Here is a 10,614-nt window from a genome sequence, read left to right as displayed (position 1 = left end):
AGAGAGAGCGTGAGTAGGGGAGGGACACAGAGAGAGGGAGAGAGAATCCCAAGCAGACTCTGCGCTATCAGCACAGAACCCAACGCAGGGCTCAAACTCACAAACCGTGAGATCATGACCTGAGCCAAAACCCAGAGTTGGACGCTTAGCTGAGCAAGCCCCCCATGTGCCCCCAGAAACCTTTCTTGGTGACACAAGAAGCAATGCTAATAAGGATACACAGCAGAGACGCTTTCATACGTTGCTACTAGGAGTATAAACTGGTATAATACTCCTGAAATATTTTGGGAAATAATTATCGAGCACACCTAAGGCATTCAGATGGTTTGGCAGGTAACGTTACATCTAGATACCTCCCTGTAATCAGAAGTGCAGGAAAAGATTTATGTATTAAAAAACTAACTGTTTGGCAATTAAAAATGTAAAGATTCCCTCAGAAGAATGAGTAAGTACGTGATGGTTCATTTATGAAATGAGAATATCCAGTTTTTAAATATGATATTCATGGGGCATTCACTTCCGAATGTCCCCTCTCTGCAATGAGAGCTTTCCTACTATTCTTCCTTTCTAATCTTATACTCCAATAGACTTTTGCCTGCTGCTCCAAAAAAAAATGATATTTATGAAGAATATTTAATGAAAAAGAAAATGTTAAAATACAATATTAAGCCCAAAGAAGGAAAAATTCAAAGTTGACTACTCAGCTCATCCTCGCTATGTAAATTTGTAAAACATTTCATACAGGTGCCTGGGTGGCTCAGGTTAGGCATCTGACTTCAGGGATTTGAGCCTCACATCGGGCTCTCTGCTGTCAGTGCAGAACCCACTTCAGACCCTCTGTCCCCTTTTCTCTCTGCCCCTCCCCCACTTGCACACTTTCTCTGTCTCAAAATAAATAATCTTTAAAAAAAAATTCATACAAAGAGGATTGGAAAAAATACCCGAAAGTCTTAATTAATAGTAGTTCTCTATAGATGGTGAGATTATGCATATTATTTTTTTGGTTCTTTATGCATCTTTGTACATTTTAGGCTTTCTACATGAGAATGTACTGAAAAAAAATCAAAAAACTTTTTTTTCTTAAATGCTTATTCATTTTTGAGAGAGAGAGTGAGCATGCACGGTGAGGGGCAGGGAGACAGAGAGGGACAGAGGATCCGAAGTGGGCTTATAAAATGATTGATGGTTAGTGAAAGAACCTAGACACAAAAGAGTACATACAATCCAATTCCATTCATGTGAAGTACAAACACAGGCAACTCATCTCTGGCGTCCCAAGTCGGGACAGTGGTTCGTCTTGGCTAAAGAGAGGGAAAATTGAGACCCAGAGACTTCATGAAGGGGTTTGGCATAGGAGACTTAGTAACTGCCAAGGAACAGAGGTGGCTAGACTTTACAGTGACAATCTGTAGCTGACATTTTAAGATTAAGGCTGATAATAACAAGTGATTCCAAGATTGAGCATTTAGAAATTCCAAGATACCTAAAACATCTGAAAGATAAGTGAATCAGGGGAAGTGAACACCATTTTTAACCAAAGACTTACTCTATAATGATACAGCCTTGCATATCTTGGAAGCTACCGTTTCTAAGCTCATTTCTAAACCTTTTTTTTTTTCCCTTTCTCTTTCAGGCAGGGAGCAATAGGAAGAATTCTAGGGTGCTATAATGTTCTGTTTCTTCTGGGTGGTGGTTACTTAGTATACTCAGGTTTTGAAAATGAATAATATTTTCTTATGTATGCTTTTCTTTGTGTACCATTCATTAAAATATCTTAAGTTTATTTTTATTTATTTTGAGAGAGAGATAGAGAGCGAGCAGGGGAGGGCAGAGAGAGAGAGGACAAGAGAGAATCCCAAGCATGCTCCATTGTTGTCAGCACAGAGCCCGATTCGGGGCTCAATCTCATGAACCATGGGGTCATGACCTGGGCTGAAATCCAGAGTCAGATGCTCAACCCACTGAACCACCCAGATGCCCCTAAAAGTTTTTTGAAGTAAAAATATTATAGTTCTCTTCCAGAAGGAGGCAAAATTGGATATTTTAAAGAGCCTAGAAACCTTCATAAAACTATACTCGAACATGACATTCATTGTCCAATTACTCTGGTTTCCCAATACGGAACTTAATTCATCCCACTACAGCAAGCAACCAAGTAAAATAACGGTTCAGAATGTCAGGGGTGAGGTCTGCACTGTGTGAATGGAGGTCTTGGCCCTTGTATTTCCCACGAGACTTACGTGGGGATCTGCACTTGAATAAACCCAGGCAGAAGGAAAGTAGCACAAAGCAGTTTATTAAAACGAAAGTGCACTCTCATGGTGGGAGAACAAGTAGGTTCCAGGTGGAACAGGTGTTTTGGGATTGGATATTATTGGGTCTCTCTGGGCTGGAAGGAGATGGGACAGTGGGGTGGTCTCTAACAGAGGCTGCTTCCAACCATTTGGGAGACTCCTGCCACAGGTTGGGAGGGGGAGTTTTTGACTCTAGAACGTTTGTACCAGAACCATCACGGCAGCCTTCCTCAATGTGGGGGGAGGGGTGACTGTGCCTGCAATGCCAATGTATATAATGAGTCTAGGTGTAACCCTGGGGCAGAGGTAGAAGAGGAGAGTGTATATGCACTCTCTAGGTCTCTAGAGAGTGACTCTAGGTCTGTCAGGCTGAAGGTCTTAGAAGCCACAGGGTCAGGATGTTGTGTCCTCTGGCTTGTAATGTGTAATCTATTTATCACTCTCCTTGCTTCCAGCTTATCTCTGTTGTTCCCTTCAAGGACTTGGGACGCTGCCTCTATCTACTGCTCCTATCGAGCTTCTATCCAACAAGACCTTAATACTAACTAGTTCTCCAGATTCTCACAGATAATACTAAATATCCCCCAAAACTTTTAAAGGCTGGCAAGAGAATGTTTAAGGAGAATACATGCGCAGAAAAAAGTTACGCTATGACTGTGACTCATCCACAAGTGTCTCCTGCTGAGAAGATTCATTGTTCTTTCCTTCCTGGCCAGGATAAGGACACCGACCAGAATGCTTTCTTGCAAATGGGTGGAGTATTTGAGAAGAATCAGAACAGCCAAGCAGAAAAGGAAGAAAAATGTGATAAACCTCAGCGAGGCTTGTTCAATTAAGCGCAGACCTGAATGTTAGTAGGAAAAGAGTTGAAAGACTGCCTTGTGGGGCACCTGAGTGGCTCAGTCGGTTGAGCATCTGACTCTTGATTGCGGCTCAGGTCATAATCCCAGGGTCGTGAAATCAGGCTGAACGTGGAGGCTGCTTAACATTCTCTCTCTCTCTCTCTCTCTCTCTCTCTCTCTCTCTCTCTCTCTCTCCCCCACTGCTTCTCTCCCCAGCAGGTGCATGCTTCCTCTCTCTCTCTCTCTCTCTCTCTCTCTCAAATTAAAAGAAAGAAAGAAAGAAAGAAAGAAAGAAAGAAAGAAAGAAAGAAAAAGAAAGAAAGACTGCCTTGTAAAGCATATGTACAAACACCTCTCCGGAGGTTGTCAATTAATGTCAATTTCTATAATGCTATAGAAAGTAAGTAAATTACAACAACACCGGGCATTTTTAACAGAAATTGTTAAGATCAGTAAGAAATGTGCAGGTGAGAAATGTAATAAGAAGAATGTGCATCAAAAGGAAAAAGGGAAAATAAAAACCTGAAGTCTGTTTTCCTCTTTTCCTTCACTTGTTTGTTTTTAATGTCAAGAAACTCACCATCCTCCTGAAAAGTCCCCAAGATACAAATCTTGGCTTCCTCAATCTTGAGACAATGACTCATCTATTTAGTACAGCTCACCACTTTCCTCCTCCCACATCCAAAGTACCTTTGATAAAAAGCAGATGATGTCTGACAACTTCTGACACGCTTTCTGCAAGGTCAGAGCCAAGGGGGTTTTCCTGAGGAAAGAGAGTAGCAAGAAGCATGCAAGGGTGGAAAGGGTCCCAGACATGTGGCCAAGAGCCCAGCCTTCAGGATGAGCCAACCAAATCACCTGGCTTGGGACCTCGGGAAAGTCAGTTCGTTGATCTGCACTTCTGTTGGTATGTCTACAGAATGATAATAAACAGCTTGCAGTTGTGAGAATTCAGGAATATAACGGCTATTTACAAGTGTTTTCTAAAAGGTAAAGCAAACAACAATTTCCTGTTACTACTGTGATATCAGTCAGTGAGTATTGAGACAGCCTGTATGCTCAGGCCAACTGCAATGTGAAAAATTAAAAGGAATATTAGATACAGTATTAGACCAGGGCCCCCGAGCTGGACATCTCCACTTTAGAATCAGAATGTGACAAGTGTCATTCTACCAGTAGCTGAAACAGCCTCATAGGTAAAAATCAGAGGCCAACCGGTAGCCTTTTTAACCACGAGCGTGGGAACAGGACAGCAATGAAATAACTCTCCTGAATTAGCCCATGGTGCTCTCCTTATCCCTGCCTCCTTTCCCAAGGCCCAGTCTTTGGACCTCCTGAAATGCCCTGGTATCCTTTCCAACAAATTCTATTGTTTGGACTACAACAAGAGTTAATTTCAAAGCTTATTGGTAATGCAAAGGATGACCAGGCAGAAGACCTGAAACCTTACACTTAGCAGGATGGAGTCATTGTCAGTCTCTAGCAGGGAAATGCTGACTGAGGAAGATCTCAGCAGCAAGCAGAAAGTGAGGAAGTGAGGAAAGAGTTGCAGATAGCAGGATCCAAGCAGAAGAGCCTGAGACCAGCGTGGTGTCCACACATATGCAAAGAAAATGACAGAAATAAAGGACTTTCGTGTTTAGTCTGGTAGATTTTTTCTTTTTCTTTTTTTTTAAGTTTTATTTTTATTTATTTTGAGAGAGAGAGAAAGAGAGAGAGAGAGAGAGAGAGAGAGAGAGAGAGAGGAGGGGCAGAGGGAATGGGAGAGAGAGAGAGAACCCCAAGCAGGATCTGCAATGTCAGCACAGAGCTGGATGCAGGGCTCAATCTCAGGGACCCACCCTTAGATCGTGACCTGAGCCCAAACCAAGAGTCAGACGCTTAACCAACTGAATCACCCAGGTGCTGCTAGTCAGGTAGATTTTAGTGTGAGCCGTGTGTGTGTGTGTGTGTGTGTGTGTGTGTGTGTGTGTGTGTGTGATTTTAAATTTTCATACTTAAATAAGTATGAAAAGGTGTAAGTAAACAGGTGTAAATTTTTTTAAGTTTATTTATTTATTTTGAGAGAGAGAGAGAGAATGGGGGAGGGGCAGAGAGAGAGGGAGAAAGAGAGAATCCCAAGTGGGCTCTGCATTGTCAGTGTGGAGTCCAACAAAGGGCTCGAATTCAGGAACTCACTAGTGAGATCATGACCTGAACCTAAATAAGAGTCGGACATTTAACCGACCGAGCCACCCAGGTGCCCCAAGAAACAGGTATAGTTAATTTTGAGAACCCTTTTTTAACTCGCTATATTCCAGGCATGATCATTCAGCGTGTGATCCGTACGTTTAAAATATTAATGATATGTTTTACTTTTTCCTTTTGTACTGAGTCGTCCGTATCCAGAATTCGTGCCTGAATCCTAGCACATTAAAAGTGCTCGGTAGCCACAGGTAGCTATTGGCAAGTCTAGACTCTTAAAACGTCTTCTGGCCTTTTTCTCCTTCTTGTTCCCTAACCTGAAAAAGGGACTGGGTTTACAGATTTTTTAAATCCAAATCTTCATCACTTAAAAATGGATCATATGCCCAGTCTCTTTTGTGTTTCAGGCTCGTACATTGAAAAGAGAAGAGTCTGCTGACGTTCATTCGGACTCAAGCAATGCGAGGATTCTCCCGAGTATTCTCGCTAAAAACCACAATTACAGTTCAGCGAACTCCCCAGCTCCTTTTCACTGCTGACAAATTAACACACACATTTTAAACCACAAAGTTGAAAGAACAAACCTTTTGAAGTGATAATGACGTAATGATTACAATGTAACACTTTCTAAAAAGGAAATTCATTGCTAGTAGGTGTTTAAACTTCTGGGCTCTGATTTAAAACCCCCGCAATTCTTCCACAGAGAAGATGAGAACAATTTTTACCATCAACAGATTATTCTTTGAATTTTCATCCCTTTCCCTAAAAGAAATATAAAAATAAATTTAATACAGTCATCATTACGGTCGCCATTTTGTAATGAAACTAGGGAGTTGCCGAAAATTTTGAGGCACTAATAAGAGAGAAGTTCGAAATCTTGTTTCCCGTGAGGTTGAGCCCTGCCAACAAGGGCTTTGTCTTCATCCTCGCTCAGTCAGACATGGGGCCCATTCACCTCCTGAATGTCTCCTCTGATTTCCAGTTTTCCTGAGGCGCTGTGCCTAGAACGTGTACAAAAACTGTGCTGGACACCAACTGTCCTCTTCCTGAAGCGGATTTTCCTAATTTGCCTTTTTGCTTCCCAGAGGCGTGGCTAGGTCGTCAGATCTCTTACTCTCCCAGGCCTGCTTCTGGGAATTCCGTTTTGGGCCAGTCCTTACCTCCTTTCTCAGCCTGCTCAGTGCCAAGTACCCCCAAAATGGCCACAGGAAGGCCTAGTTCTGCCTGCATCACACGCCAACGCCTGGGTGCCCTGGGACTGCGGGCCAGAGAAAAGAGGAGGAAACGGTTAACTAGTTGATGCCGGGAAAAGAAAGGTGGACCGTAATTTCTCATGTGCCCTCTCAGGACCGGGCCCTGTGCTACCCTCTCATGTATTCGCTCAACTCTCACATCTGCCCTTGTTGAGGTGAGTATCACTATTATCCACATTTCCCTGAGGAGGAAAGTGAGGCACACAGAGGTATAATAACTTCCCCAGGATCACGGGGCTACTACACGGGACTGGAGTTTGAACCCAGGCAGTCTGCTTTCCCACCCCTGTATTCTCTGGCAAAGGGGCTGAATGTGAGCATAACCAGGAATGGACATTCTCTCTGGGGCTCTGCTGGGGACACACTGAACCATTTTGCCTCTCAGGACTCTGCAGTTTTTTCTGTTTCCATCATTACTGTTCCTCTCAGATTGATGCAATTTTTTAAAACTATTCTATTGTCTCCAGTTAGGTCATGATTAAACTGTTCCTCCCACTTGTAGCCTAAGGGTTAGTGTTGGCTTCATTATATTTTAATTTTAATAAACAAGCTTCTTTGTAGATGCAGACAACAGATTGGTAGTCGCAGGGGGTGGGTGGGCAGAAGGAGTGAAATGAGTGGAGGGAGTCAAAGTACAAACTTCCAGCTATAAAATAAATGTCATGGGGATGTAATATACAGCACAGTGACTATAGTTAATAATACTGTATTCAAAAGTTGCTGAGAGGGTAAATCTTCAAGGTTCTTACAAGGAAAAAAACCTGTGACTCGGTATGCTGACAGATACTAGCTAGATTTATTGTGGTGATTATTTCACAATATATACAAATATGGAATCATTATGCTGTATACCTGTAACATAAAGTTGATTAACCTGTAACTGATATAATTGATAGACAGCATATATCAACTCTATCTCAATTTAGAAAAAAGCAAATTCGTGTTATGATCTTCTACCAACCTGCTGATGTACTTACACCTGATGTGAATGAGTAAGGAATGGGGTATAGGGGAGGTGCAGAATTTGGGGGTCTGTAGGTACAGGACCTATAAAGGCAAAAACAGGGGAAATGCAAGCTGATGATGCTAACAGATTTATTATTTGCAACCATTGAAATGTACGTTGAACTGTTCACTGCAATCAATGAAAGACACAGTCATTTTATTTTAGTTGATAGGAAAAGTACATACCTGTTGGGAAGAAAGAATTTCTTGTCCCCTTCAAGGTCCTTCCAGCCAGACTAAGAATCAAGCTGACATGAGAAGATTAACAGGAGAAAATTAATTTTAATTTAAGGCATATGAGGAATCCACACAGACATAGACATTCCAAAGACAGTCAGGCAGGATGAGGTATGGATGTCATTCTGAACTAAGGAGAAGTGGGTAGGGGTCTTCAAAGGGAAAGAATTCAATTCACGGGAAGATGATAAAGAGCAAATGTTGGGAAACAGATGTTTGCTCAGCTTCTCAGAAGCAACTGGGCCACAGAGGAGTTTGATCAAACAGGCCTTGCGAGGTTCCTTCCTGTCTGCCAATCTAGCTCATGTCATGACATCATTATCTACGGGGAGAACTGTCTTCCTGGAGCAGGTCCATCTCACTTCGAGTAGGCACTTGTGGGGAAGCAAAGAGCAGTTCCCGAATCTCCTGGCTTTTCATATTTTTTTGGTTAATATTTATTTTGAGAGAGAGCAGGGTGGGGTTGGGTCAGAGAGAGGAGAGAATCTCCCGCAGGCTCAGGCTCCACGCTGTCAGCACAGAGTCCGACGTGGGGGTCCATCTCACAAACAGTGAGATCGTGACCTGAGCTCATATCAAGACACGTAACCAACTGAGCCACCCGGGCGCCCGAGGCGTTTCATTGCTTTTTAACTCAAAAATAATTTTCATGCCAAAGCGGCCCATTTTGGCCCCCACACGTTGATAAAGTTTTCTATTTTATTTTCTTCACCACTAGTCGGTGGTGGCTAGGACCCCCAGGTGAGACTAGAAACTGGATTCAAGGTTTAGTTCAAAGGTCCCCTCCTCTCGGAAGGAATTTCCGGATTGCTCTTTGAACAGAACATCCCTGCTGTGTTCCCACACCGCTAACAGGAACTTTTATGACAAGACAAATCTGTAACACGATTTTTGTTTACAATCCTCTGTCTCATAGAGTAAGTCCCTTCCAAGAAGTAATTATACCTTATTCTTCTTTACATCCCTATGGCAGAGGGTATCTGGCATATAATAATACACAGCTAATGTTTATCTACTTACCTGTCAGGCATGGGGCTAAGCACTGTTCATAATGATCTCGTTTAACCTTCACAATAATTCTGTGTGGTACACTCTATTCTATTTCCACTTTACAGGTAACAACACTGAGGCACAGAGAGGTGAAGCAACTTGCCCATGGTCACATGGCTAATTAACGGTGACGGATGCATTGAAGCCAGGTAGCCCCGTGTCAAGACACTTCACACTGGGCACATTGCACTGTGCAGTCTCTCTTAAAAAACATCTGATGATATGTTGACTCAAGAAAAAGACAACAGTCTTGCAAATCCATTGTTTTGCTAGTTAGGGAATGTTATAATGCTAAAATACCTAAGGGTACCAACGCTAGAATAGTTTCCAAGTGCTGATGTCTATAAGCTGTTTATCCATCTTTACTCAAAGCCAGCTAAGAGCATGTGCCTGCATATTATAAAACAGTTTACCTAAATGTTGGTTAAAGATCAAGGTACAGAGAAGCCTTAAGCTGAAGCCTTGTGAGCCAGGGCAGTTCTAGGTACTCTCAATGTAGGAGAACTCTTGGTATCTAAAAAGCAGCAAGATGGGGAGTCGTTAAGCATCTGACTTTGGCTCAGGTCATGATCTCATAGTTCGGGAGTTCAAGTCCCACAGCAGGTGACCTTGAGCCCTGCTTTGGGTGAAACACGTGCCCCGCTTCGGATGAGCCCCACTTCTCTCTCTTTCTCTCTCTCTGTCTCTGCCCCTCGTTCACTTGAGCCCTCTCTGTCTCAAAAAATAAAAAAAATAAAAGAGTAAAAAGCAGCAAGAGGGCACTGGACATTCGTGTGGTGAGAGGAAGCACTCAGAGAGGCAGAAGCACTGAAAGAGGAAGTCAGAGGCCCTGGGGACAAACTGCAGCTTCTTTACGTCGCTTGGGTTTTTTTCAGCAGTAGTCATCCAGCAGCTCGGTGTTTTGTCTGACATTGAGAAACGGTTTCTGAAAGAATATGGTAGCTGTTCTTTAAGAGACTGACCACAATGGCTAGAAATTAGGTTAAGTGAGCTTTTTTTAGTTGCCACGGACAGAGACACTCAGGTTACCTTTAGTGACCAGGGATTTGGATGAAGATGTGCCAGAAAGTCAGAAGAGGAAACAGTCACCAGTGCGCCGGTCCTCAGGGGCCACAGGGAAGGAGCACTGGTCAGGGGCCACAGGGAAGGAGCACCGGTCAGGGTACACAGCAGGGCCAGCAAGCTTCTGGAGACTGTTACAGCCCCAACACTGGGGCCTCCTGTTCCCCCTCAATGACAGATCACCTTTGCTTCGTATGCTGAAGTTCTACTTCCTGCGGCGCCTGGGTGGCTCAGTCAAGTGGCTGACTTCAGCTCAGGTCATGATCTCACAGTTCGTGAGTTTGAGCCCCGCGTCGGGCTCTGTGCTGACAGCTCAGAGCCTGGAGCCTGCTTCGGATTCCGTGTCTCGCTCTCTCTCTCTGTCCCTCCCTGCTTGCACTCTGTCTCTCAAAAATAAGCATTTTTAAAAAATTGTTTAAAGTTCTACTTTCTGTCCTTGAGTTGGCTGCTTTCTTTTTCTTTTTTTTTTCCTTTTCTTTCTTTCTTTCCTTTTTTTTAAAAAAAATTTATTTATTTATTTTGAGAGAGAGAGAGAGGGAGCATGCGGGGAACAGGGAGGGACAGGGAGACTGGGAGAGAGAGAGAATCCTAAGCAGTCTCCACGCTGTTGGCAAAGAGCCTGACTCAGGGCTTGACCTCACCAACCATGAGATCATGACCTGAGCCGAGACCAAGAGTCAGACGCTT

At 43.3% G+C, this 10,614-nt stretch overlaps 1 long non-coding RNA gene across 2 annotated transcripts; it reads right to left on the bottom strand.

Annotated features, from left to right (window-relative positions):
- Positions 1-5,342: 5,342 nt before the first annotated feature.
- On the bottom strand, positions 5,343-10,204 carry LOC122238751. 2 transcript variants are annotated; one of them, XR_006217885.1, is made up of 4 exons: positions 9,895-10,204; positions 7,765-7,826; positions 7,535-7,620; positions 5,343-6,578 (listed from the first exon to the last, which is right to left on the bottom strand). It is a non-coding gene; the product is annotated as an uncharacterized LOC122238751 (long non-coding RNA). The 2 variants fall into 2 exon arrangements; XR_006217884.1 differs by having other exon boundaries at positions 5,343-7,620.
- Between the last annotated feature and the right edge of the window lie 410 nt (positions 10,205-10,614).

The sequence above is a fragment of the Panthera tigris genome, chromosome B2 (assembly GCF_018350195.1).
Source record: "Panthera tigris isolate Pti1 chromosome B2, P.tigris_Pti1_mat1.1, whole genome shotgun sequence".
NCBI classification, from domain to species: domain Eukaryota; kingdom Metazoa; phylum Chordata; class Mammalia; order Carnivora; family Felidae; genus Panthera; species Panthera tigris.
The sequence above is the reverse complement of the archived record's forward strand: the minus strand, read 5'-3'. Positions and strand labels throughout refer to the sequence as shown.